Consider the following 25147-nt stretch of genomic DNA (forward strand, 5'->3'; position numbering starts at 1 on the left):
CGCTATTTGCAGGGGTCGGAAGTCACTAAGGATCGGGGTATTATTATGACAAAAACTGATAAGGAAGAGTGTATGCTTATTTTAATGATAAAAGCGACGTAGCTGCTCAATGTTCCAGGCGTTGGTGAAGACCTCGCCTTTGATGGTTTTCAACCGGTAGGCGCCTAGGCGAAGTATTTCTACGATGATGTAGGGCCCTTCCTAGGGCGGGGAGAGTTTGTGGCGGCCCTTGTTGCTCTGCACAAGACGGAGGACGAGGTCTCCGACGTTGAAGGCTCGACCCCGCACCCGTCGGCTGTGGTACCGCCACAACGCTTGCTGGTACTTAGCTGAACGGAGGAGGGTGATGTCGCGGGCTTCATCCAGCTGGTCCATGGCGTCTTAGCGAGATGCCTCGGCTCCCTGTTCGTCATATGCTCTGATTCTTGGTGCTCCGTAGTCGAGGTCTGTTGGGAGAATGGCCTCGGAACCGTAGACCATGAAGAAAGGTGTGTAGCTGGTGGCCCAGCTAGGAGTTGTCCTTAGGCTCTAGAGCACAGCCGAGGCTCAGCGAGCCAACACGCGCCGAACTTGTTCAACCGGTTGAAAATTCTAGGTTTGAGGCCTTGAAGAAGCATGCTGTTTGCGCGCTCGACCTGCCCATTCGTCCGAGGATGTGCGACGGCTGCCCAATCGATCCGGATGTGTTGTTCATCACAGAATTGAACGAATTTCCTACCGGTGAACTACGTGCCGTTGTCCGTGATGATGGAGTTCGGTACTCCAAAGCGATGGACGATGTCGAGGAAGAACAGCACGGCTTGCTCGGATTTGATCGTGGATATTGGTCGAGCCTCAATCCATTTTGTAAACTTGTCTATGGTGACAAGAAGGTGGGTAAAGCCCCCGGGCACCTTTTTGAGTGGCCCAACTAGGTCAAGCCCCCAGATCGCGAAGGGCCATGTGATGGGGATCATCTAGAGAGCCTGGACCGGGAGGTGTGTTTGCCGAGCGTAGTATTGGCACCCTTCGCAGGTGCGTACAATTTGCTCGGCATCGGCTACTGTGGTGGGCCAGTAGAAACCTTGTCGGAATGCATTCCCAACCAAGGTTCTTGGTGCTGCATGATGACCGCAGGCTCCACCATGGATGTCGCCCAGCAGAAGTTTTCCCTGTTCGCTAGGGATACAGAGTTACAAAATTCCGATGTGACTTCGTTTGTAGAGTTCGCCCTCTACAAGAATGAAGGACTTGGCACGTCGTGCGAGCCGTCGGGCTTCCGTCTTGTCGGTCGGTAGTATGTCGTGGAGGAGATAGTCGAGGTAAAGCATTCTCCAGTCATCGGGAGGATCAGACTCCACTACGGGGTCCTCTTCAAGCTCCATGACCTCGGGGTTGGGCGGAGCAGTTGGTGGATTGGCCCCGGGGGTCAGACTAGAAGGGCCATCGTTGGCTTGTTCCAACCCCGCATAGCATACCGAGGGTTTGTGTTGATCACTGGCAAAGACGCCTGTTGGGACTAGCTCTCGGCTGGATGCTGCTTTTGCGAGTGTGTCGGCCGCTTCGTTGAGGCATCTAGGGATGTGATTGAGTTCGAGGCCGTCGAATTTGTCCTCTAGACGTTGGACCTCTTGACAGTATGCCTCCATCTTGGTGTCATGGCAGCATGACTCTTTCATGACTTGGTTGACGACCAGCTGAGAGTCGCCCCTGACGTCGAGGCGTCGGATGCCTAGCTCGATGGCGATTCGTAGGCCATTGATGAGCGCTTCGTATTCTGCAGTATTGTTGGATGAGGGGAAATGAAGCCGAACCATGTACCTCATGTGGACCCCAAGGGGGGATATAAAGACTAGTCCTGCCCCGGCGCCCTTCTTCATCAGTGATCTATCGAAATACATTGTCCAGTACTCTTGATTGACGGCCGCTGGTGGCATCTAGACCTCGGTCCACTCTACGATGAAGTCGGCAAGTGCCTGAGATTTGATCGCCGTTCGGGGGGAATAAGAAATGCCCTGATCCATCAGCTCGAGTGACCACTTTGCGGTTCTTCCCGTAGTGTCATGGCTACGAACGACCTCGCCAAGGGGGAATGACGTCACTACTGTCACGGGGTGTGACTCGAAGTAGTGGCGTAGCTTCCTTTTGGTGATGAGGACGGTGTAGAGAAGTTTCTAGATTTGGGAGTAGCGGGTTTTGGAGTCGGATAATACCTCGCTGATGAAATATACAGGGCGCTGCACCCTAAAGGCGTGCCCCTCTTCCTCTCTCTCTACTATTAAGGCAGAGCTAACCACTTGGGTGGTGGCTGATATATACAGTAGGAGAGATTCTCCATCGCATGGAGGAACTAGGACCGGCGACTTAGTTAAAAATCGTTTAACCATGTCAAGCGCCTCCTGAGCCTCGGCTGTCCACTCGAAGTGGTAAGTTTTCTTTAGGAGTCGATAAAGGGGGAGTCCTCGTTCGCCGAGGCGTGAAATGAATCGGCTGAGGGCGGCAAGGCACCCTGTGATCCGCTGAACCCCCTTTATGTTTTGGATTGGGTCCATCCTTGTGATGGCTGATATTTTCTCTGAGTTGGCTTTGATGCCACGCTCGGAGACGATGAAGCTGAGCAGCATGCCCCTTGGGACCCCAAAAACACATTTTTTGGGATTGAGTTTGATGCCGTTTGCCCGGAGTTTCACAAAGGTTCGTTCAAGGTCGGCGACTGTCGACGAAATATGGTCGACAGTCCACCGAGGGGGGTGCCCGTGGTGGTAGATTATCGGTAGGATGCGTGTAATCAGGAACCAGATGGTGACACAAGGCGCAGAGACAATGATTTAGACAGGTTCGGGCCGTCTGATCGACGTAATACCCTACGTCCTGTGTCTTTGGTGTATTGTATTGAGATGTATATTGTATGATCTGTCCCTAAGGGGGACCCCTGCCTCTCCTTATATACTCTGGAGGAGGAGGGTTACAAGTAAAGTATCCTATTTGGTACTATTACAATATCTAGCACAACTTGTAATCTTGCCATGTATGCCTTGATCTCACAGGCCGGGCCACCTCGGATGGTGCGGCCCATGTACCATCTTGTGGTACCTGGGGGTCTATCCCCCACAGCTAGTCCCCGAGCTCCATGTATTCTGACACGACACGCCATTTCAACCTTCTCCGAATAGTGAGGCTTGAGTTCTTGACATCTCCGACCACCGTTGTCGCCGGAGAAGGAGGTTGTCCGAAGAATGTATGGTGCTCTTAAGAAGAAAGAAAAAGATTTCCGCCCTGGGAAGTGTGCCCACTTGTATTTCTGAAAAGAAATGTAAGTGCGTCTTGAAGCGTAGCGTCCTTGATCATCAGAGGCATAGAGGTCGAAAAACAAACACATTCACCGCAAGGTGAAGTGTGCCCACTTAGTCCCCGAGCCTGGTAGTAGGTGACGTAGGCATGTGGTGCCAGGGTCTAAAAAGAATTCCCAGTTAAGTTGAGAATCCAATCGTCGTACTGGCGATACGAGATGCACCGGCAGGTGCATCGTACCGATGTAGTCCCTGAGCTTGCTGGAAGGCGAGGTATGAGCCTTGTAGCAAGGTCTAAACGAGAAAGAATATCCCAACTGTATGCGAGTCGCCAGTTGCATGTAGTTGAGACGCAAAGTCCCTGAGCCATGGTCGGAGAGTGGTCGAGGCAGTCCCCGAGCATAGGTCGAGGAGCGAGCGATGAAGTCCCCGAGCCGTGGTCGGAGAATGATCGAGACAGTCCTCGAGCACAGGTCGAGGAGCAAGCGACGAAGTCCCCGAGCCAAGGTCGGAGAGTGATCGAGGCAGTCCTCGAGCACAGGTCGAGGAGCGAGCGACGAAGTCCCCGAGCCGTGGTCGGAGAGTGATCGAGGCAGTCCCCGAGCACAGGTCGAGGAGCGAGCGATGAAGTCCCCGAGCCATGGTCGGAGAGTGATCGAGGCAGTCCCCGAGCATAGGTCGAGGAGCGAGCGACAAAGTCCCCGAGCCGTGGTCGGAGAGTGATCGAGGCAGTCCCCGAGCACAGGTCGAGGAGCGAGCGACAAAGTCCCCGAGCCGTGGTCGGAGAGTGATCGAGGCAGTCCCCGAGCACAGGTCGAGGAGCGAGCACGAAGTCCCCGAGCATAGCTCAAAATTCCTGCAATATAAATATATAGAATGGTAGTACATAATGTACAAAATAATAAATTATGGAGAAAAAAAAAATCAGCGGTGAAGAAATAATGCTCAGCAGTCATTTGCAAATGAGCATGATGTGATAAAGCAGTTGGTGCTTTGTAAACATTAGTGTTAATGTGAAGTTTGTGTTTATACTTAATATAACCTGCCCAACCAGTTAGTATGTAGCTAAGTCTCCAGCCCTAGCTAGCCCGTTAACCATAACGCGGGGCGCGGAGCCCGTGCACGTGTAGAAAGAACAAAGCGTCGCTAAGGAGCCGCTGCCGACCACCCATAACGCAGAGGGCAGACGCTCGTGCACGTGTAGGGAGGAGCCGAAGACAGGGCCGTCTCTGGAGGCATCGAGCATCAACATAACTGGTCGAGGATTTGCATTAAGTATAGTTGTATGTTATATTTAAGATGGTATACATGGACAAACGTTATTTGAAGAATAATCATGACGAGGATGTTGTGGAGGAACGTCGTAATGAAAATTATATTAAATATAAATATTAGAAGTTTACTTATCTTTGATAGAAATTTGATCGGTGGCGATGAAGTTGTCCGGTCCTCGAGCTTTCTGACTTGTCGTCAAGACGATGGTCGCGGTTGTCGTAGCGCCGTTCTTCGCAGCGATCATCATTGCGACATGGTCTGGTGGTTGGAGCTTGGCAAAGCCGCTCGGGACGTGGTCGACGTGGTCCGTGGTCGGAGCTCGGCGGAGCCGCTCGAGACATGGTCGACGTGGTCCATGGTCGACGTGGTCGGAGCTCGGCGGAGCCACTTGGGACGTGGTCGACGTGGTCGTAGTTGGCGTGAGCTCGACGGAGCTGCTTAGGACGTGGTCGGCGTGGTCTCGGATGGCTTGTTCAGCGACTCGGCGGGGCTTGCCGACATCGTATCGGATGGACGCACGCGTACTTCACGTACACATATGAGTACATGCACAAATCGCCTAGCTTTCGTGTCTTGTAGATCACGGCCGGCATGCGTTAGGCTGCCGATTGTCCATGTTTCCGCAGAGGTGATGTCGACCAAGTGATCAAAATATGCCGTCGTGGAAGAAATAGCGACGTCCTATCCATGGATTGCTGGAGCAGGAGTCCCGTTCTTGTGCCGTATCTGAATAGGCCGCCCGACCGTGTGCATCGTCTTGCATGCATGTACGGACTCGTCCTTTTGTTGCTTGCTGGTCGCTTGTTGCCACGCGCCGACCAGACAACATGTGAGCTAGATCCTTGTCGCCACTTGGTGTTCCCACGGGTCGCAGCCGAATCCTATCATCAATAGTCACGAAGACAAGTACATGTATCTAGAGATACATAATAAAATTACTTGGTCAAACAAAAAACTTGACTTAGCTTTTTGATCTGGAACTGGACTGGTTGATTTCGTGGAGTCGGATCCCAAATCCATGCATGCTTGCTCGATGACGATGAGACAAGGCAGGAGGTACATCACGCGGCTGTGTCGAACCTTGTGGCCCATGTGTGGGGGTCTGCTCTATGTGCGTGTGTGCTTGGTGTGTAGATGCGTACATACATGAGCCTTATGTGCCCGTCGTGAGCCCGATAGGATCTCGACAAAGCGTCGTCACGCAGTTCCATAGTGGAAAGCATCGACCCATGAGCGCAGCATCGCAATGCACTCCAAACGCCACCGCCAGCATGCTAGGCATGATTCCTGCCACCACGACCAGAGGTTCGACTCTGGAGAACCAGCGATGTCATCCATTGCCGCCGTGTTGCGGCTGAATCATCCGTCGAGCAGAATATTGTTGGTGAAGAAAAAATCCCATCTGATTCGTTGAAAGATCAGCGCGCACAACCCCTAAAGGGGACCCCTACCTGGCGCGCCACTGTCGACGAAATATGGTCGGCAGTCTACCTAGGGGTATGCCCAAGGTAGTAGATTATTAGCAGACAGATGCGGAAGCCTCAAACAAGACGGTGACGCAAGACAGACACGAGGTTTTATCCAGGTTCGGCCACCAAGAAGGCGTAATACCTACGTCCTGCGTCTGATTTGTATTGCTGTATGTCAATGAGAGATATTTTTTAGAGGGGTCCCCTGCCCGCCTTATATAGTCCGGGGGGCAGGGTTACAGATCTAGAAACTAATCCTAGTCAGTTACAATTGCCATATGTGGCCAGATAAGGATTCCTATTCTAACCGACCAGGATCCTGCTTGGTCGCCAAATCCGTCTTGATTCCTTGTGCGGGACTCCGACCAGGTTAACTGGGCCACACGTCATCTTTCGGGTGGACTGAACCCATCGATCTGGGATAGCCCAAGCTTAGCCGTAAGGGTATAGGTGGTCAGCTCGCTTGGATTTGACTACGATGTCGTCGACATAGGCCTCAACGGTTCGCCCGATGAGGTCTCCGAAGCAATTAAGCATACAACGCTGGTACATTGCCCCAGCATTCTTCAGACCAAATGGCATTGAAATGTTGCAAAACGATCCGAAGGGCGTGATAAAAGATGTCGTGAGCTGGTCGGATTCTTTCATCGTGATTTGATGGTAGCCGGAGTATGCGTCAAGGAAGCAGAGGGTTTCGCACCCCGAGGTGGAATCGACTATTCGGTCTATTTGTGGTAAAGGAAACGGATCCTTTGGACACGCTTTGTTGAGGCCGGTATAATAGACACACATTCTCCATTTCCCGCTCTTTTTCAGACAAGAACAGGATTTGCTAACCACTCTGGGTGGTATACTTCCTTAATGAATCCTGCGGCCAGTAGTTTGGCTATCTCCTCGCCGATGGCCCTGCATTTCTCCTCGTCGAAGTGGCGTAGGCGTTGTTTCACTGGCTTGGAGCCCGGGAGGATTTGGAGAGTATGCTCGGCGACCTCCCTCAGGATGCCCAGCATATCCGACGGTTTCCACGCAAAGATGTCCTTGTTGGCGCGGAGGAAGTCGACGAGCGTGCTTTCCTATTCAGAGGAGAGCGCGGTCCCAATACAGACTTTTTTGCCCTTGGAGCTACTAGGATCCAAGAGGATGTCCCTGGAGCCTTCTGCCGATTCGAATGATCTGGATGACTTCTTTGCGTCGGGTGTTCCTTCAATGACCTCCTCCCTAAGGGTGGCGAGCTCTTCGAATGCGTGTCCGCAGCACTCGACCTCGCACTCGTAAGTGCGCTAGAAGGAGGTGCCGATGGTGATGACCCCACGGGGACCCGACATCTTCAGCTTTAGGTATGTGTAATTGGGTATGGCTATGAACTTCGCGTAGCATGGTCGCCCCAGGATGGTGTGGAAAGTCCCCGGGAACCCCACTACATCAAAGGTGAGGGTCTCAGTCCGGTAATTGGACCGATCCCCAAAAGTGATGGGCAGGTCGATCTGCCCCAGTGGCACGGCTTGCCTTCCAGGCATGACGCCATGGAAAGGTGCTTGGATGGGATGGAGGTGCGTTCGGTCGACGCCCATCTCGTCGAGCGTCTTGGCGTACATGATGTTGAGGCCGCTGCCCCCATCGATCAGTACCTTGGTGAGCCGCTTTGGACCGACGATCGGGTCGATGACAAGCAGATACCTTCCCGGGTGTGGGATGGCATCCGGATGGTTGGTCCGGTCGAAGGTTATGGCAGATTCCGACCACCGGAGAAAGGCTGGCGTGGCTGGTCCGGCGGTATAGACCTCATGACGTGCGACCTTCTGGCGGTGCCTAGAGTCATAGGCCGTTGATCCTCCGAAGATCATGAGGGCACCGGTCGGTGTTGGGAAGGTGTCGTCCTTCTCCTCCGTGTCGTTAGTGGTGGGAACAGGCACCTTCTCCTGCTCCCCTTTGTTAAGGCCTCCGGCCAAGTATTTGCGCATGAGGCCGCAATCCTTGTATAGATGCTTGGCCGGGAAGGCATGGTTTGGGCATGGCCCCTCGAGCATTTTCTCAAAGTGGTTCGGAGTGCCTTCCGTAGGCTTTTGGCCACCTTTGCGGTCGGCAGCGGACACGAGCGGGTTGTCGTGCCGTTGCTTCTTATTTTTCTTTTTGGCAGGACGGTTGGAGGCGCCTTCATCGGCGTCCTCGTCCCACCTCATCTTTCTGTCGGAGCAATCAAAGATGGCTCCGACCGCCTCCTCTCCAGAGGCGTGACTGGTGGCGATGTCCAGGAGTTCCTTGGTAGTTTGCAGGCCCCTGCATCCTAACTTGTGGACCAGGGATTCGCAGGTTGTTCCGGACAGAAAGGCTCCTATCACGTCGGCGTTGGCGACGTTAGGGAGCTCGTTGCACTGTCGAGAGAAGCGCTGAATGTACCCACGAAGGGTTTCATCGGCCTTCTAGCAGCAGTTTTTGAGGTCCCATGGGTTTCTAGGGTGTTTGTACGTGCCCTAGAAGTTACCCACGAAGATCTCCGTTAGATCAGCCCAACTCTGAATAGCATTGGATGGCAGGTGCTCTAGCCATGCTCGTGCCGAGTCGGCCAAAATAGCAGGAGATTATGAATAATGAAATTGTCATCACTCGCACCACCGGCGTGACATGCAAGCCGATAGTCTTCGAGCCAAAGCCCGGGATTTGTTTTGCCAGAATATTTAGGGATGTTGGTAGGCGGTCGATACCTTAGGGGGAACGCAGCGTTGAGGATGTGTCGGGCGAAGGCCTGAGGGCCTGGTAGGCTGGGGCTCGAGCTTCGGTACTCATTGCTGTCGTAGCGCCCACCACGTCGGGGATGATAGCCGCGGCGTGCTGCTTCTCCATCGTCGCCGTGGGCACGTCTTCGAGCGTCGATGATGCTGCGTACGTCGCAGCCATGGCCGAGGCGTTGATGTACTAGGACGACGGAGGGCTGCCCGCCGGCTGGCGGTGTTTGGTGTACGGATGCGTCCTTGGTGGGACGCACTAAGGGAGCGCGCTGGCTGGTGTCGGGTTTGCGTCGTCGAGACAACGAACTTTCCGCCTACTGCGCCGCTGCATGCTCGAGCAACATGCGAATCTCCCGGCGAGCGCGGCGATCCTCGGACGTCGTGGCCTCCGGAAGGCCATGCAGCAAGGCGGTTGCTACGGTGATGTTCTAGCTGGCTCAGGCAAAGTGAGGAAGGGCCCCATCGTCGGTGAGGATCCTTTGATGTACGGTGCAGGTCGTGGCGCGCGCGCCCCCTGTCTTTGCGGCATTCAATCTCGCGGTTGATGTCCACGTATTCCTGGACGAGCCCTTGTCCGGCCTCATCGATCTCTTGCTGACGGGCCCTCAGCTGCTCCATCCTTAGGCAAGATGGGGCTGTCATCTCTTCCCCGGATCTGCTGTTAGGTTTGTTTGTAGGGGTGTCCTCTTCCCTGGAGGTGCTTTTGACGTGACCTTCAGGGGTCTGCGTCATGAAGCACTCCCGAGAAGGGTGGTGGCTCCCCCTACTAGAATTCGAGCTAGAGAACGATCCTGGCTCCTTGTTGAGGAGCTCGTAGAGGGTCTCCGTATCCCGCTCAATCGCCCCCACGAACTCGATGTCCGTGGGTGATTGAACCATACGTAGCGCCAGAAGGCGGCCAACGGTCGCCGCAGCGTTGCGGAGACCGAACGGAAACGCTGTCGGGGCGCTCCGTATGGACCCTTCCGGACACAGGGTGGCATAGTGAGAGGCCTCCTTGGATGACGGGACTCCCCAGAAGTTGCCCGGCGGGCCCTCCAGCCTAAGACGGCTGAGGTTGATGGAAGGGGGAGATGGGGCGGCTGAGTGAGTCAGCGCCAGCTCTCCTCCTAGTGTGATGATGAAACCTAGGTCGCTGAAACGCACGTGTGCGCCTGGGGCCCAGGTGATTGCGTGGGTGGCCATCTGAGGCCTGATTTGGAATGCGCAAGGCCCCTACCTAGCACGCCAACTGTCGGTGTTTCGTACAAGCACCGGCAAGTAAATTTATAGTAATGCACGTTAGGCTCGGATGGTGCGCTAAAGGACACAAGATTTATACTAGTTCGGGCCAAATGTCCCTACGTCCAGTTTGCTGCTGCTTGTGTTATTAGCACCATGAACGGTCTGTAGTACGGGGTACAAACCATCGAGAGAGGGACTGGTCCCAAGTCTCTGATGGAAGAGTTGAAAGGAGGTCAAGAGCTTCGTAGCCGCTTGACTGTGTGTATGAGTTCATGGTCTCATTTTTGGTCTTCCGAGTCCGTCCCTCTGATGGAGGAAGCGCATCCCCTTTTATAGAGGAAGGGGGTGGCTTTTACAAGGGCGAGGGTTAAGGATGTATATTCTACTTAGTCTTGTGGCTCACGTCTACCCAATCCTCCTCCTTCATTCTGGTGAGTGCGAAGGAAGATAGGCGCCTACAATACTGTTGACGTCTCTATAGAATGTCAGGTTGATTACAGAATGCTGCCCTGCGCAGGGTGTGGGCTGTAGTACTGTGGTTTTGACTTATTGGCCTCTCCTAGCCTTGCTCCGCACGCCTTCTAGTTCCTGTGAGTCTTCGTTAGAGGGACAAGGGGTCAGGGTCTAGAGCGACAACGTGGTCAAGGCCTTCTGACTTGGTGGACCTGAGGGGTTGGGAAGTGGGTTCCACTCCCTTGGGTCCATAGTATGATGATGGAATGTCCATCGTGTGTGGAGATATTAAGTCCTTTTCTGGAGCGTAGCGGTTGTCGCATATCTTCGTCGGGTTGCGTGTCCTAGGGCTGAAGGCGGCGCCTACAACTCTATAGGGCGAGGAGCACGCACCTGTACAACCTTTTAGGCTTTGCGGCGCCTAGAAGGGTCTAAAGCACCTATCCTGTCATCCCCTGATAGTACTTTTCCTGCCAGGGCGCATGGTATGGTCCTTGGAGCCATGGTTGACCTGAACGTCTTGTCTTACCCTGTACTTATCATCTCGAGGGAGTGGGGAGAAGTTGTCAGGGAGGATGAATCTAATCTTTAGATATGGAGCAGGGTGAGACTCGTTCCTTGCCGTTGGGCGAAACGAAGACCAATTCCTATCTCTCTGGTGAGACCGACCTCGCCCCTCCGGGGTCGGGCGAGGCAGAACCTATCCCTCAGCCCTCGGGCGAGACCGAGCCCGCCTTCAAGGCGTCGGCCGAGACGGAGTTTATCCCTTGGCCCTCGGGCGAGACTGAGCCTGTCTTCAAGGGCGTCGGGCGAGACGGAGATTAACCTTGTGCCCTCGGGCAAGGCAGAGTTATCTCCCAAAGGCGTCGGGCGAGGCGGAACCAAACTCCTGTTTACCCGAATGAGGGATGAAACGGTGCCCTTATGCGTCCAGAAGTTTTTCACGTTTGGCGGTTATTAGTTCCACCTTCTGGGGTACCCCGGTATTAGGTCCCCGACACTTTATGTGTGGGCAAACGGTCTACCTACGCCGACAATTGAAACCTTTGCCGACAGTTAACCCTTTACCGACAGTTAAGACCTACGCCGACAGTTAAGACCTTTCCCGACAGTTTGTATGTTGGCCAAACCATTTCCAAGGTATTTTACAAACCATACCCTGCCAAAAAAAACTGTCGGCAAAACTACATAGATATAATTAGTTAATTACAATTAAAATAATTTGACAAATCCACTTTTGGTCATATAGAAGGCATCACATTGAACAAATTCACTTGATTTTTGTATAAATAATATATTAGATCTTCCATATATATATATATATGTGTGTGTGTGTATATATATATAGCAGGTCAAGTGAATAAACGTATAGTCAGACTCCCATACGGGTTGAGCTTTTCAATGAAAATCGAAGACCCACTGATGTTTTACATCATTATGTGTGTGTGTGTGTGTGTGTATAGCAGGTCAAGTGAATAAACGTATAGTCCGACTCCCATACGGGCTGAGCTTTTCAATGAAAATCGAAGACCCACTGATGTTTTACATCATTAATGCTATGTATACAAAGACCCACTGAGACTATTTTACACCACCAGCCTTTCAATACTTGAATCAGCATGGTTCTTCCACTTCAATAAAACCTGCAGTGGAATATTCTGCTGTTAGAGATCTTGCAAATGTCATGGGACTTTAAGCAAAACTGATTTACTTCTTCATATAAATAAAGCATGTTAGGACAATCACTAAGAAATGCATTGTTGCCATGTGCCATAGTATTTGGGAACATAACCTCATTGTTTTCAAAATAGCAAATGAAATTTGGAGCTAGACTATGAATTTAATTATTTAGGACAAATTTCTACCAAGCAGGAACAAAAAAATCATTCAGAACAGAAAAGTATTAAACTGAACATGTTGTCATTCACCATCTCAAACTAGGTACGTCATAGCACTAGGGATCATGACCTAATCACCTCATGGTGTTTAAAATAAGCGAAGGGAAACCATTATACCTTTAATTGCTTCCCTGGGAGTCTTTGAAGCCAAGGCCAATGCTCTTCCAGAATCGGTTGCCACCCTTGCCTGGCTTCTTACCCTTGCCAGATTTCTTTGTGCTATAAAATATAGAAATCTGCTTGAGGAAAGCCTTCTCAATCTGGAACATGGATAGATAGAAAACATTAGAACTACTTTACAACTAGAAGGAACCTACTGAAATTGCTTATACAGAAGAGCAAATAAAAAAGCTTGCTAAATCCCTCACTAATGCAGTGTGACAATACTGCTATAAATGCATTACATCAGAAGTGCACAAAACTAGAGATGCCAACAAAACATGCATCAGTATATCTGGTGGATAAAACTTTCACCAATAATCCTTGCATGAACACTCATAATCTTTGAAGTGATGAAACCTATTATTGTCCCGCACAATTATCTCCCTACCAACAATACCATATATGAATTTAAAAGCCCGGTGACAGTATGCAATCAACTTTATATAGTATCACAACTCCACTAGGACTACATGTATGCATTTCAATAGTTGAATCCTTTAGTGCTTCCTTATTGGATATTAATCAACATGCACAAGAAAGAAAGAAAAACTCAGACCTGGTCTTTTTGCAACGAGGACACATGTATGCATTTCAATAGTTCCAAGTCTAGCATATACTTGCATTTGCAGCTTAAAGTTCAATTGATTCCCTTCTCTCTTTTTTATATAGAACAGTCATAGCATGTTTTTTGCATAAAGGACTAAAGTAAAATGACTATGAATTGCCATCAATGTGAATTTTGTCTTAATACTTGAAATAAGTTGCAGATCCGGCACAACAAAACTTACATGCAAGTGATGGATTGTGATGTGTACAAGATATTGAATCCAGCTGATTCCTCTGAAAAATCAACTAAAGAAGTAAACATCGCATCTAAATCGGGTTCCTTCTCCATAGAGGGGAAGAGATGTGGATCTAGATTGAATGAAAGTTTGGCAAGAGAAACAACACAAACCTTGAATCTTTCAGTCCTTTCTCACATTTGTCTCGTCCTTTCTGCCACCAAGAAAAAAGTACAAGAAAATTAGTTGTCCCCAAACCCTAGCACACAGGGGAATGGGATGGAAGGAAAGGGATGCCTCCCCAAACCCTAGCACATAGGGGAATGGGATGGAAGGAAAGGGATGCCGAGGTGATGCACCTAGATGTGGAGGGGAATAGGGATGCAGCGGTGGTAGCCCTCTTGCTCGCTGGAGGTGGCCTAGGGCTGCGGCGGCGGGGTCTAGGGCCACAGCCTGGGGTGGCGGGAGAGCTGGGGCGACGGAGGGCTGCGGCAGCATCTGTCCCTTGGGCGACGGGGTCTGGGGCCATGGCCTAGGGTGGCGGGATGCTGGGGCGACGGTGGGAAGCTGGGGCGACGGTAGGCTGGGGCGGCGATGGCTAGGTGGCGCTGTCTCCGTCGGCTTTCGACGGCGTGTGGCTGGAGTGACAGCTTGGGCGACGTACGTATGTGGGGTTGGAGCGGTGGCTTCAGCGGCATGACTGTGTGGGTGGACGGGAGGATTGGTCCTGGTGACTGTTTGTTTTATTGGGCTCAATATATATTTCGCTCCCGCGGCGGCTTCTATTTTGATGCGTTCAATCTCCCGCGCGGTATTTCACATCTACTCGCTTGTGCGCCTACCCCTTTTAATGACACTTTGAGAGTGGATGCATTAGGCTACGATGACAATTTTTTTGTCTATAACTTTCGCCGACATTTTTATCATTGGGAGGAGAAACGCCGACATATAAGGTGTAGCCTTAGGGTACTTTTGACGATAGTTTATATAATGCTAAAAGATGACACAATTGCCAACATAAAATGTGTTGTTCAAACCCTAGATTTACCAACACCTAAGTGTAGGGAAAAGTGGGTCATGGTGTAGTGATTCAACTACCTTTGGATTTGCATTGTTTCCTTCACAACATATTTCCTGGAATCAGATGTGAATAAATTCTTTTCATTAGACTTTGCATTCAGTTAGAAACAGAAAACATTACACATATATATTGGTCTTCAGAGTTCTAAAGAAAAAATATAAAACAACTAATTTGGTTTAGACACATTTTACTCAAGTCTCAGGCTTTAGATACAAACTCAGAATATCCAGCTGACTAGAAATAGCTTTAGCATAATATTGGAAATCATCGCAAGAAATCAAAATAGGTTGAGTACTCAAATAAGCAGGAACGTTCAAGTAAAGCATTTCATAGGTTTCATGTTGCATTTCTCAGGTTTGAGGTTTCTCTTCAGCATGAGCACACTGAACCAGGCCACAAATCTTTCATGTTGCATGAAGAAAAACTAGTAGGATCCACATATATGGTGTCGACACATAAGGTGCGCCTGAATAAAATTTAGTAATAACAAAGAGCGCTATGACAAGAGCATACCTTATGATGGTAGATTACCTCGATGCAATGGCGAGCTATATAGATTTAATTACCTACAAATTCAATAAGCCAAAACTTTACAACGCAGGCCATAAAGCAATTTAATTGAGGACACATTTGACCGTGAAGGTACTTATGAGTAAAACATGAGCGGCGTTAGCTCGCTAACACAAATGGGATCAGAGCTGAAGCAGAGAAACCCTGAAACAGAAATGTCAAACAACTTGAGGTGAGATGGTGGAGGTATTGCCACCCAAGTATACAACAGTCCACGATTAACCTGTATGGGGTGCAGAACCATTATCAGAAACAATAAAGGATTAACCAAGATGGATAGCCTCTCCAAGCGCCGCCTCCACCTCGGCTGAGATCGGGCCAGGGATGGGGACGGGGCCGCCGCCGCCGTCGCTATTTGCGGCCATGGTGTCGCATGTCTGGGATAGATGAAGGCTGCTAGGGGTTTTCCTTCTACGCTATGATCGGTAACGTGTCCGTGCGTTGCTACGGGATAGCTAAACTTTTATACTAAAAACACACGGATCGCACGATAAGATAACAATACTATAAAAATAAATACCGGCATTAAAGTGACATTTAATCTAAAAAAGTAAAGTTCGTAAAATTAACATAGTCACGGAGAGCACAGCGTCGTAGGCATATAAACTCTACTTTATAGACCTTTCCATGATGCGACTAAGATAATGTTTTATATCGGTAGAAAAGAATCTCCTATATCCATTTCTTTTGTGCGCCAATAATTTCACGAATAAGTTCCGCCGCATGTCCATACCATCCTATACACAGGTTCGAGTATATATATAAATATTAGTGCCTGTCACATGGGTAATACTGCGTGTCTTAAAAATGTCTCACAAAATCTTAAAACAATGTATATTATACTCACCGTATAAATATGTGTGGCTTTAGATCTATTCCACGCAGACATATACTGTAGAATAAAGTATCCATTTGAGTGTATGTGGTAAGATTGACCATCAACAGTATATAGAAATAGTTAAATCATAGGTATTATTATTGCAAGCAACGGTCACTTTGAGTTAATTACCCATCTATGTCATCTGTAATATTTTTTCACGGATGAATTTCCATTTGAAGATATCCTTGTTCCATCCAGGAATATGTGCAAGTTAAATACAAGAGTTTGCCTGGCATACATCAGTGCTGGTGTGTCTTTACACCATTTTTCAACAGGTCTAGAGTCAATCATGATAAGTGTATTCTTCTTCTAGTAAAAAATATAAAGCATATATTTTCCAACATGTAACCATGGAAAAAAAATTACAAACATGGTAGCGATTAGAATAATATATAGGAAACACGTAATAAAAGCAGAGCAAGCGACTTACGTATCTGCACTGTGCTAAGTTGTATTCCATATTCTCATATACACCAATCGCAACAGCCATTTCTTTCGTACTATATTCTTTACGGTATTCTGGCATTTTTGTTAAAGCACACATTTTCTGGAAGAGAAGGATATCGAAAGTCAGGATTAGTATAACTTAGCTTATTTTATATAATTAGAAGAACAACAAATAAGACAATGTAATATAGCATGATAATTAATTATAAAAATGTGCTTACACAGAATCTTAGGTCCATGTGATGCTTCATAATACTATTGTAACCATTAGAAAGTAGTAGAACAGAAGAAATATAGTAACATTCTCACTGGGAAGTAGAGTAACACATATGGCACACATATATGTTGTGTTAATCAAATGTTAAGTACCAGCAAAAACAAAGTACTTTGGGGAAATAGTTGCATATGAGCAAGACATGCGGTAAATACTTGTGTTGACAGATTCTTTATCTACAGCATTATGTGATCAGAATCACACTCAAGCATATGTGACACGAGACCGATATCTGTCTCACAGATAATCCTTTTAATATTTACGTCATAAACACTACACTACCATATAAACCATATAAACCGCCATTTTCATCCGGCAGAATAGCAAGCAGTAAGTCAATCTTCTGATCTCTCAGCTTGTTCTGTGCTTCCTGATAGCATATAAGAATACCAAGTTCAACTTGATCTGGACGAGCAGTGAATATTGGGAGCTTCAAATTGGCGAAGTCCTGAAATTAAAGTTAAAATGGTAGACAAGACAGTTTCGACCTAGAGACGGTGAAAAAGTATGATGGAAGGCATATTACCACTCCAGTAATGCGAGACATTTCAGCCTGCTTAAAGCAAAACTCCTCAATAGCTTTCTTGGATATATCTTCACAGAAATAAACACACGCCCAGTTGCTGATTTTGTCACCATTAATATCAATAGTTCGAAAAAGATGGAAAATGTGTTCAACATAAACATGTTGCTTTCTTTACATAATTAGTGGTTCACACGGATTTTAAGTAAAAAAATACTTGTTGCTCTATGAACAAAGATGCCGGACAGCGATAGAAAGAAAACTCACGAATGTGTTATGGAACAGTTAAAATTTACAAATGTTACAGATGTATACTTGAGTGGTGGAACAGTAAGCCATATATTTTTAGGAGTCTTAAAAAAATGCTAGAAAAAAATAAGGGAGACTATTGGACTACAATTCACACGCTGAATTACTTCCTAGGGTCATCTGAAAGGAGAATTTGGGATGGGATTACAGGTCATCAGTCCAAGCGCCGGGAACCACAGCCGGGAGCCACCGCTGCTGGATTCGCGCTAACGCCTCCTAGTCCTGGGCAGGGCAGCTGCTAGCTCGCAGCTCCAGCTGGGCTCCTATCAGGGCCATACTTGTCAAGCAAACCCTCAGATATCTGCAACAATCAAGAGAAGCTTATCAGGGCCATATTTGCCACAGGGAGAAAAACAAGGCATAAATCGCAAGGTATAATTCAGAGATTCAGAACCAAGTCATTTTCTTGAATTAATAACCAAACAGGATGTTGACATGTTATTTAGAAACCATGGAGATGGACGGATATCTCAATAAAGATGCCATCCATAAATCTTGAGGGAAACACATGAAAACAACCAAACTATGGTGGTATTTCGTCACATGACAATGAATTCAATGGACTAAAAAAGGGACTCTCACTGAATCCTTCTACAGCCACCAAATTGCCGTGACAAACAAGAGTAGTGATAAGTGAGTACAAAATTTCACAAAAGCTGAAGAGCATTCAGGATCCTTACCCTTGCAATCTGCTCTCACTACCTCTTCCAATTGAATAGGACCTAGAAGAAATGAAGGTGAAAAAGGGACCGTGACGCCTAAGAGGGGGGGGGGGGGGGGTGTTTGAATTAGGCAACTTAAAACTCTAACTCTAAACAATGACCACTTTTTCTACCCTTAGCAAAACCTATGTAAAAGATAAACTATCAAATGTGCAACTACGGTTTTACTAGTGTGTTGCTATCTCTACCGCAAAAAGGAGTTATACAAACAATGTAAATGCGAAAGTTAAAGAGTAAGGTAGAGATATGCAAACTCCCATCGACGACTCCAGTATTTTTATCGAGGTATCGAGAAGCGCGCAAGCTTCCCCCTAGTCCTCGTTGCAGCCCCTCATAAGGAATCCCTCGCAAGGGACAAGCTCTCGGTCGGGTAACTCCGTGGATAGCCTCGGGCCTTCCCCACGCGCAAGTGGATCTCCGATGTGTCTTCCGGCAAGCCTCTCCCGGATGCTCCCCGCCGTCTTCACTATCAAGCTTCCGGCCAAAACACTGCGGGCCTTTTTCCCTCTAGTACACGGTGGCGGCCACACCACAAACACAGTTGGTGCGATCTCGCAAGACTACAAGCCCCTCCGATGTACAACAATGGTGGGCGCAAGCACCAAGTGATAAGAGGTATGCAAACCTCACTAAACGCTAGGCCTAAACTTAGAGCAAGCACATAAACGATGGTCTAATCAACCTAAGCACTTCGCAAAGCACCTACGCTAATCACCTAATGAATCACTAAGCACTATGCAAGTAGAGATCACTAAAATGATATATCAGCACCCTTGGTATATTTTCTTAGCTCCACACTCCTCAAATGATTGGTTGGGGGGGTCTATTTATAAGACCCATGGAGAAAGTAGCCGTTGGGGACGAAACTCACTTTTCTACTACTGACCGGACACTGCTGTCGTCCTGATCGGACACGTCCGGTCGTTCCGATCGTTAGAGCGCGCACGTTGATCAGACGTACTGTCGAGTCCGGTCACTGTTGATCGGACTCGTCCAATCGCGTTTTTGCCGCTCTGAAACCTCTCTGGACTCGATCGGACGCTGTAGTTCCTGTGTCTGGTCAATCACCCTCCAGCGTCCGGTCAGTGCTGAGATATTGTCACGACATTGAATAGTGTCATCGTCGCGTCCGGTCACTTTTAGTCCTCAGCGTCCGGTTGCTGCTGCTGACACATGCTGTTGCCGAGCAACTGATCGGACGCGTCCGGTTCCTATAAGGGCCACGTCCGGTCACCTCTGCGAAGCTCGTTTGTTCGCGATCTTGCGTTCGACTTGGTTCCTATCTTTATGCTTGGACTTTGTTTGATATCTTGGGTCTTCTCTTGTGCTTCTAGGGTCTTTCTTATAGTGTTGATCATGGGATCAACATGTCGTCTTCATCCAAGTCACATCTTGCACCCTATTGAACTATAAAACAATCACTTGCAAATTTATTAGTCCAATTTGGTTGTGTTGGTCATCAAACACCAAAATCCAAAGTAAATGGACCTAGGGTCCATTTTCCTTACAATCTCTCCCTTTTTGGTGATTGATGACAACACGACCAAAACAAGCAAATAATAAAATTTTTGGAATTTAAAAACTATTTGCTTGCTAGGATGCAATGCAAAGGCCAAGGTTATATGATGCTAAAAGATACCAATTGAAAATACAAATTGTATAGCTAAAAGGTACCACATGTAAACGTCTTTGGAAACTTATCTTGCCTTTGCAAATATCCCCATGTGGCATTACGGATTTAAGCCTCCCCTAACTCCATAATCCACTATCCTCCCTTTCTTGGACCATTACCACTTGTAAATTATTATGATCGAGCTTTCTATTGGTCCTATAAATTAATGTTTGCTTTTGGTCCTATAAATTCTCCTCCTTTAGAATCAAACACCGAAAAGGAAGACATTAGTAGCACAAGGGAGGGTCAAACTTTGTGATCCTTTGTATGTGAAGTGGAATAGGTCACAAAATTTGACTCTCACATTACATAGACTAAGCTCCCCCTAAATATATGCATACATATGATGGAGAATGTAGTTTATGTATAATTGGCAAATTAATGCTCAAGGGAGTTTAATCTATATAATACATGGAGAAAGCATATAAATATCAAAATAAAATCAACATGATGATATCGGTTTAGAAATACCACATGTGGAAAACCAATTTGATTTATACCATTTGCAATAGGTGGTGGATATTTGAAGTATGATGCTTAACTCCGAGGACTCCATTTTCCTTGTAATGAGACTACTACACAATGGTAAGCTTGAAAATGTGTTAGTCTCAAAGCATCCAACTTATATAGTAACCTCCCCCTAAATTTGTACACACAAGCATGGAATACTTGTAGAAGACATGCACATTAATTTTAGAATAAAAAATACCACTTGAAAGATGACATCACATGAATGTGAGAATCATTTTTGAAGGTGATATTCGAGAAAAATTATCTATAATTTAGACTTTGACACATATTAGATGAACTCCTAAATAATTTTAAACCATGTAGGTTTGCTCCAAGGGTTAAGAGTGAAACCGAGTAAGCCTACCATAAGATATACTTAGTGTATGCAAGATAAAATATTTAAGCATGCAAATACAAACCTAGGCATGAAAAGCAACTAGATGCTAATTGAGATTGCAAGAATTTGAATCTTGATATCAATTGTAAGAAATTAAATCTAGTTACCTAACATGGGGAGGGGAATTTGGGTCCATAGTATTCACTAATCCACTTGGCAATTTATATGATCCAACATGATGCACCCCATGAAATGCACCCATACTTTGCCAAGTCTCCAAATTCCCCAAAGTCCATCGGACTTCTCACTTCCCCTTCGGGATCCAAACCTTCTTGGTGCTCTTCATGTTGGAAATAATATCTTTTGGCACCCAAATGCGTTTGGCCCCATTGTTGGCTTGCTTGTTCACCTTGATGACCACCACCTTGTCATTTTTCTTCTTCTTTAACAAATATGGTGTGGAGGCCTTCTTATCTACCTTGTTGGTGTAGGTGTTAGAGAACTTGCATGTTTGCTTTTTCTCTTTCTTCTTTGCTCCTCCCTCATTCTTCACCTTGCACTCATAGGATTGTGGCCTTCCTTGTGGCATAAATAGCAAACCACGATTTGTCCTTCATCAAGCTTCTTTACTCCTTTGACGGTGTTATCTTGATAAAGTTGGGATTGCTTCATCTTGCCTTTCACTTGAGTCAAGTCCTTGGTGAGGTGAGCCACTTCTTACTTGAGTTGATCATTCTCCTTTGTGACCTCTTATGTGCATGTTTCTACAACAGTTTTCTCAACACAAACTTGGTTGCACAAGGGTGAGTCTAAACATAAATCATTATAAGAAGTAAAAGCATCATTTTTAGGCATGTCAAAAATGAAACCTTCCCTTTTAGGTGCCTTGGTGGGGGTAGTACCGACGGCTTCAAGATTAGCAACTTTATTAGTTAGTTCATCACAATGTTTGCACATAGTTTCCATTTTAGCAAACAATTTTTTATAAGAATCTTGTGAGCTAGCTAACTTTTTCTTTAATTTTTTATTTTTCTTTACAAGTTGCTCATCATTGATTGTGCAATTATTTATGTTTGCACTGGTCTCAAGTTGCTCAATTTTAGTAGATAGCTCTATATTAAGATTGAAAAAAGTTTCATATTGTTCAAGTAAAGTAGCGTAAGCTTGTTGTGAGCTATCTAGTTTTTCTTTTAGTTTTCAAACTTCTTTTGTTGACTACTGTAAACTTTAGCAAAGTAAAGTTTTTCTTGCAAAATTTCATCATAAGAAGGTAGCTCATCATCACTATCATTGTCACTATCACTAGGGATAGACTTTTTGTTACCTCATGCCATAAGGCACTCACGTGAGGTGCTTGATGATGAGTGCTTGTGCTCTCGTCTCTTGTGATGATCTTCTTCTTCACTTGAAGAATCATCCCATGACCTTATTGATGTGAGGGCTTTGTCATTGCACGCCTTCTTTGTCTTAGTTGTGGGCTTGTTTGGACAAACTTCCACAAAGTGCCCTAACTCGCTATATCCATAGCATCATTTCTTTCTTTCCTCATTTCTTTGATTGGTGAAGATGATATCTTCGTGCTTGGACTTTGCTTGATATAATGGATCTTCTCTTGTGCTCCTAGGATCTTTCTTATGGTGTTGATCATGGAATCAACATGTCACCTTCGTCCAAGTCACGTTTTACACCCTATTGAACTACAAAACAATCACTTGCAAATTCATTAGTCCAATTTAGTTGTGTTGGTCATCAAACACCAAAATCTAAAGTAAATAGGCCTAGAGTCAAATTTCCTTATAGAAGGAACATCTGGAAGAAATGAAGGAACAATAATATTAGTCGCTTACTGTTATCAAAAATATTTTTAAGTCTAATATGCATTGTCAAAAACAAAGTTTTGACACAACGTCCTTGCATCGAGGGCATACATAACTTATCAAGTATCTGTGAAAATGATTACACCCATTCCAGTACTATGGAATGTAAACACAAAACATAGATGAAGACAGGAATGAGGTGACTACCTATGTGCGATCATTCCTATGTTTAGATTATAAAAAGGTGCAGCACAGCTAAGATTATAGAGCATTTTTAAACCGGCCCAGCTTTGCTTCTCCCAACATAAATATCTCATAACTGCATATAAGTTAACAAGAGAGACATCATTTTCTTTTAACAGGAGAGACATCACTTTATATTCACCTGTAGGATCTTATTTTTCGTACATGTTATAATCGCTCTACTCAACTTGGTACATTAATCGCTCACAGAAATGCAGACTGGCTAAAAAAAGGGAGAACATAATCATCATAGCGGAGCCAATATGAAGGGTCATTCGGTGGCAAATGAAACTGAACTGTCAACGGTAACCCAGGATCGAAAATTTTTCGTGTGGATTGTACATGGTACGACAAATTTTCAGTGTGAACCTTCAAAAAAAATTTAGTGTGAAAATTTTCAGTGTGGATCCAATATAAATCTGTCGGGACAGAAATTGTATTTATCAGTTCTATTTTTTTATTGGCAATGCAGAAACTGAGAAATGATGTCATATCACTGGGCAATGTATACATGCCAATAGTAACCTAGTAGTTTATTAGCTGATGCAGAATGAACATGGCAGGAATAATCTAGTTTGGCCATTTGGGCAAAAGTAGAATGACACAACTATATTATTTGCATAAATCATGCAAAGATAAGCTGCCGCAACCATTCACACACTAAATAAGTTGAACATGTGATATATATAAGCCGGAGAATAACCATCAACAAACAGATATAGACTCTGTATATAGTGATTAAACTACCATCAGCCAGATATGTAATGAACAAAATCGATGATGAGAAAAGGATACACCTTTCATTTTCATGCTCTTTAGCACACTGATGGAAAATTCCCTACTTTCAACCACCTTTTGAAGAAGAGATTCACGCTTTCTTTAGCTACAAACACCAAACGGAAGAGATGGAGCAATCACTTAATTTTAAAACAGTAACAGAAATGTTGCAAGTTCCTTCGAAAATTTATCCTCTCCATGTATTATTCAGCAACCCAGACAACAAAGTAGAAGAGCATTTAGTAGAAACCCATACATCTCATTCTGAAAAAGTTTGAGAAGCTTGCACCTTATTTATGTTGATTTTGGTTGGTCTGCAGCATGATGGCCAGCCCCCATAATTGTATGTGTCCGGAGACCAGCAGAACAGTACTTGGATGCAACTGTCTTGGCCTATCTATGTACTCAGATTATTTCATCACAACGACATGCATATCCTGGAGTAATGGATTCTCATCCCTCAGGGCCCCCATAATAATATTCTAAGTTTGTCCTAGTAGCAGAAATCAGTGCCTTCCAGTGTTCTTCTCGACAGAATTTATCACCCTCAAGCAAAAAATCAGTGCCTCCGAATGTTCTTCTCCATAAGGCAAGCATCTCCACTTAAGTTAGCCAACCCAAATCAGTTGAAGTTAGCCCAAGCGACGCTCGTCTCATCCATGAGCATCTCCACAATAAGACGCCATCTCCAAACTAAGATGCCGTTCATCTCGTCGGCGATGGGGTACTTATTGTCCTCGGTGAGCACCACGGCCTGCTGGACATATCCCAAATTCTCAGCCACAACAAAGAAAAAAAATTATCATGGGTGCTGCAATTTTCTCAATCGTGAATTAGCAGCATATACCTCTGCAACAAACCAACCCCCGCCTCCGCTGCCATAGCAACAATGGCTCGTCGCCGCCCATCCCCACAGGAGCAGCACGCTGAGAAGGCGAGGACGCGGCTGCGAAGCTCCTCGGTTGCCCTCCAGACTTGGGCGGCGCAGTCCTGCCAGTCGCATCTGACCCCGCTGCAGCAATGACCCTACGGGGCCTGAGCCGGAGCAGCACCTCTGCCATGACCTCCCTAGGCATGGGGTCCCCGCATCATCGAAGGAGAGGGCGTGGTGGAGCTGGTGCTCCCTGTGGCCCCCAAGCCCCCTGGCTAGGTCGCCCGCGCGGCCGTCGCCGAGGCCGACCGCACCATCGCCATCGATCCCCGCGACTCCGCCTCGCTCATCCTCAAGGCCCTCGACCTCGACCTCGAGGGCCACCGCCTTCCCCGATGCGCGAGGGCGAGGGCGACGTCGGTAGAAGGCCAATCCACCGCATGAGGAGTGCGACCGATCAGGTGAAGGCGAAGTGGGATCGTAGGAAGGCAAAATTCGTTGGCGAAGTGGGATTGTAGGAAGGCAAAATTCGTTGCAGTGATTGCGTTGGCTTTCCGTTTTTACCTCCGTTGACCGAGCAAGCGTGAGCCATCGCACGTCAGGCCGTGGTAGCACTCGTGGTATCGCACGGGGAGAGGCACACTAAAACAAATGTTGCATAAAAAAGTATTCATGTTTTATTTTTTTAGTTGCAGAAGAAAAACCAAACAAGCCATTACAGAGAAACAAAACAGGAAGATGACTGCCAAACTACCAACCGCACAAGACAGGACCATCAGTGCCAATCATACAACCGAGTAAACGTCGCCCTTATATATTTTTTATTTATCGAATTTCTTTCTATCTAGTAAAAAAT

At 46.8% G+C, this 25147-nt stretch overlaps 1 long non-coding RNA gene across 3 annotated transcripts; it reads right to left on the reverse strand.

Annotated features, from left to right (window-relative positions):
• Positions 1 to 17041: 17041 nt before the first annotated feature.
• Positions 17042 to 24893, reverse strand: LOC136549557 (uncharacterized). 3 transcript variants are annotated; one of them, XR_010781952.1, is made up of 4 exons: positions 24268 to 24893; positions 23710 to 24177; positions 23441 to 23526; positions 17042 to 23012 (listed from the first exon to the last, which is right to left on the reverse strand). It is a non-coding gene; the product is annotated as an uncharacterized lncRNA (long non-coding RNA). The 3 variants fall into 3 exon arrangements; XR_010781951.1 differs by having other exon boundaries at positions 23441 to 24177; XR_010781950.1 differs by having other exon boundaries at positions 17043 to 23526.
• Positions 24894 to 25147: the final 254 nt, after the last annotated feature.

Source organism: Miscanthus floridulus, chromosome 4, assembly GCF_019320115.1.
Source record: "Miscanthus floridulus cultivar M001 chromosome 4, ASM1932011v1, whole genome shotgun sequence".
NCBI lineage: Eukaryota > Viridiplantae > Streptophyta > Magnoliopsida > Poales > Poaceae > Miscanthus > Miscanthus floridulus.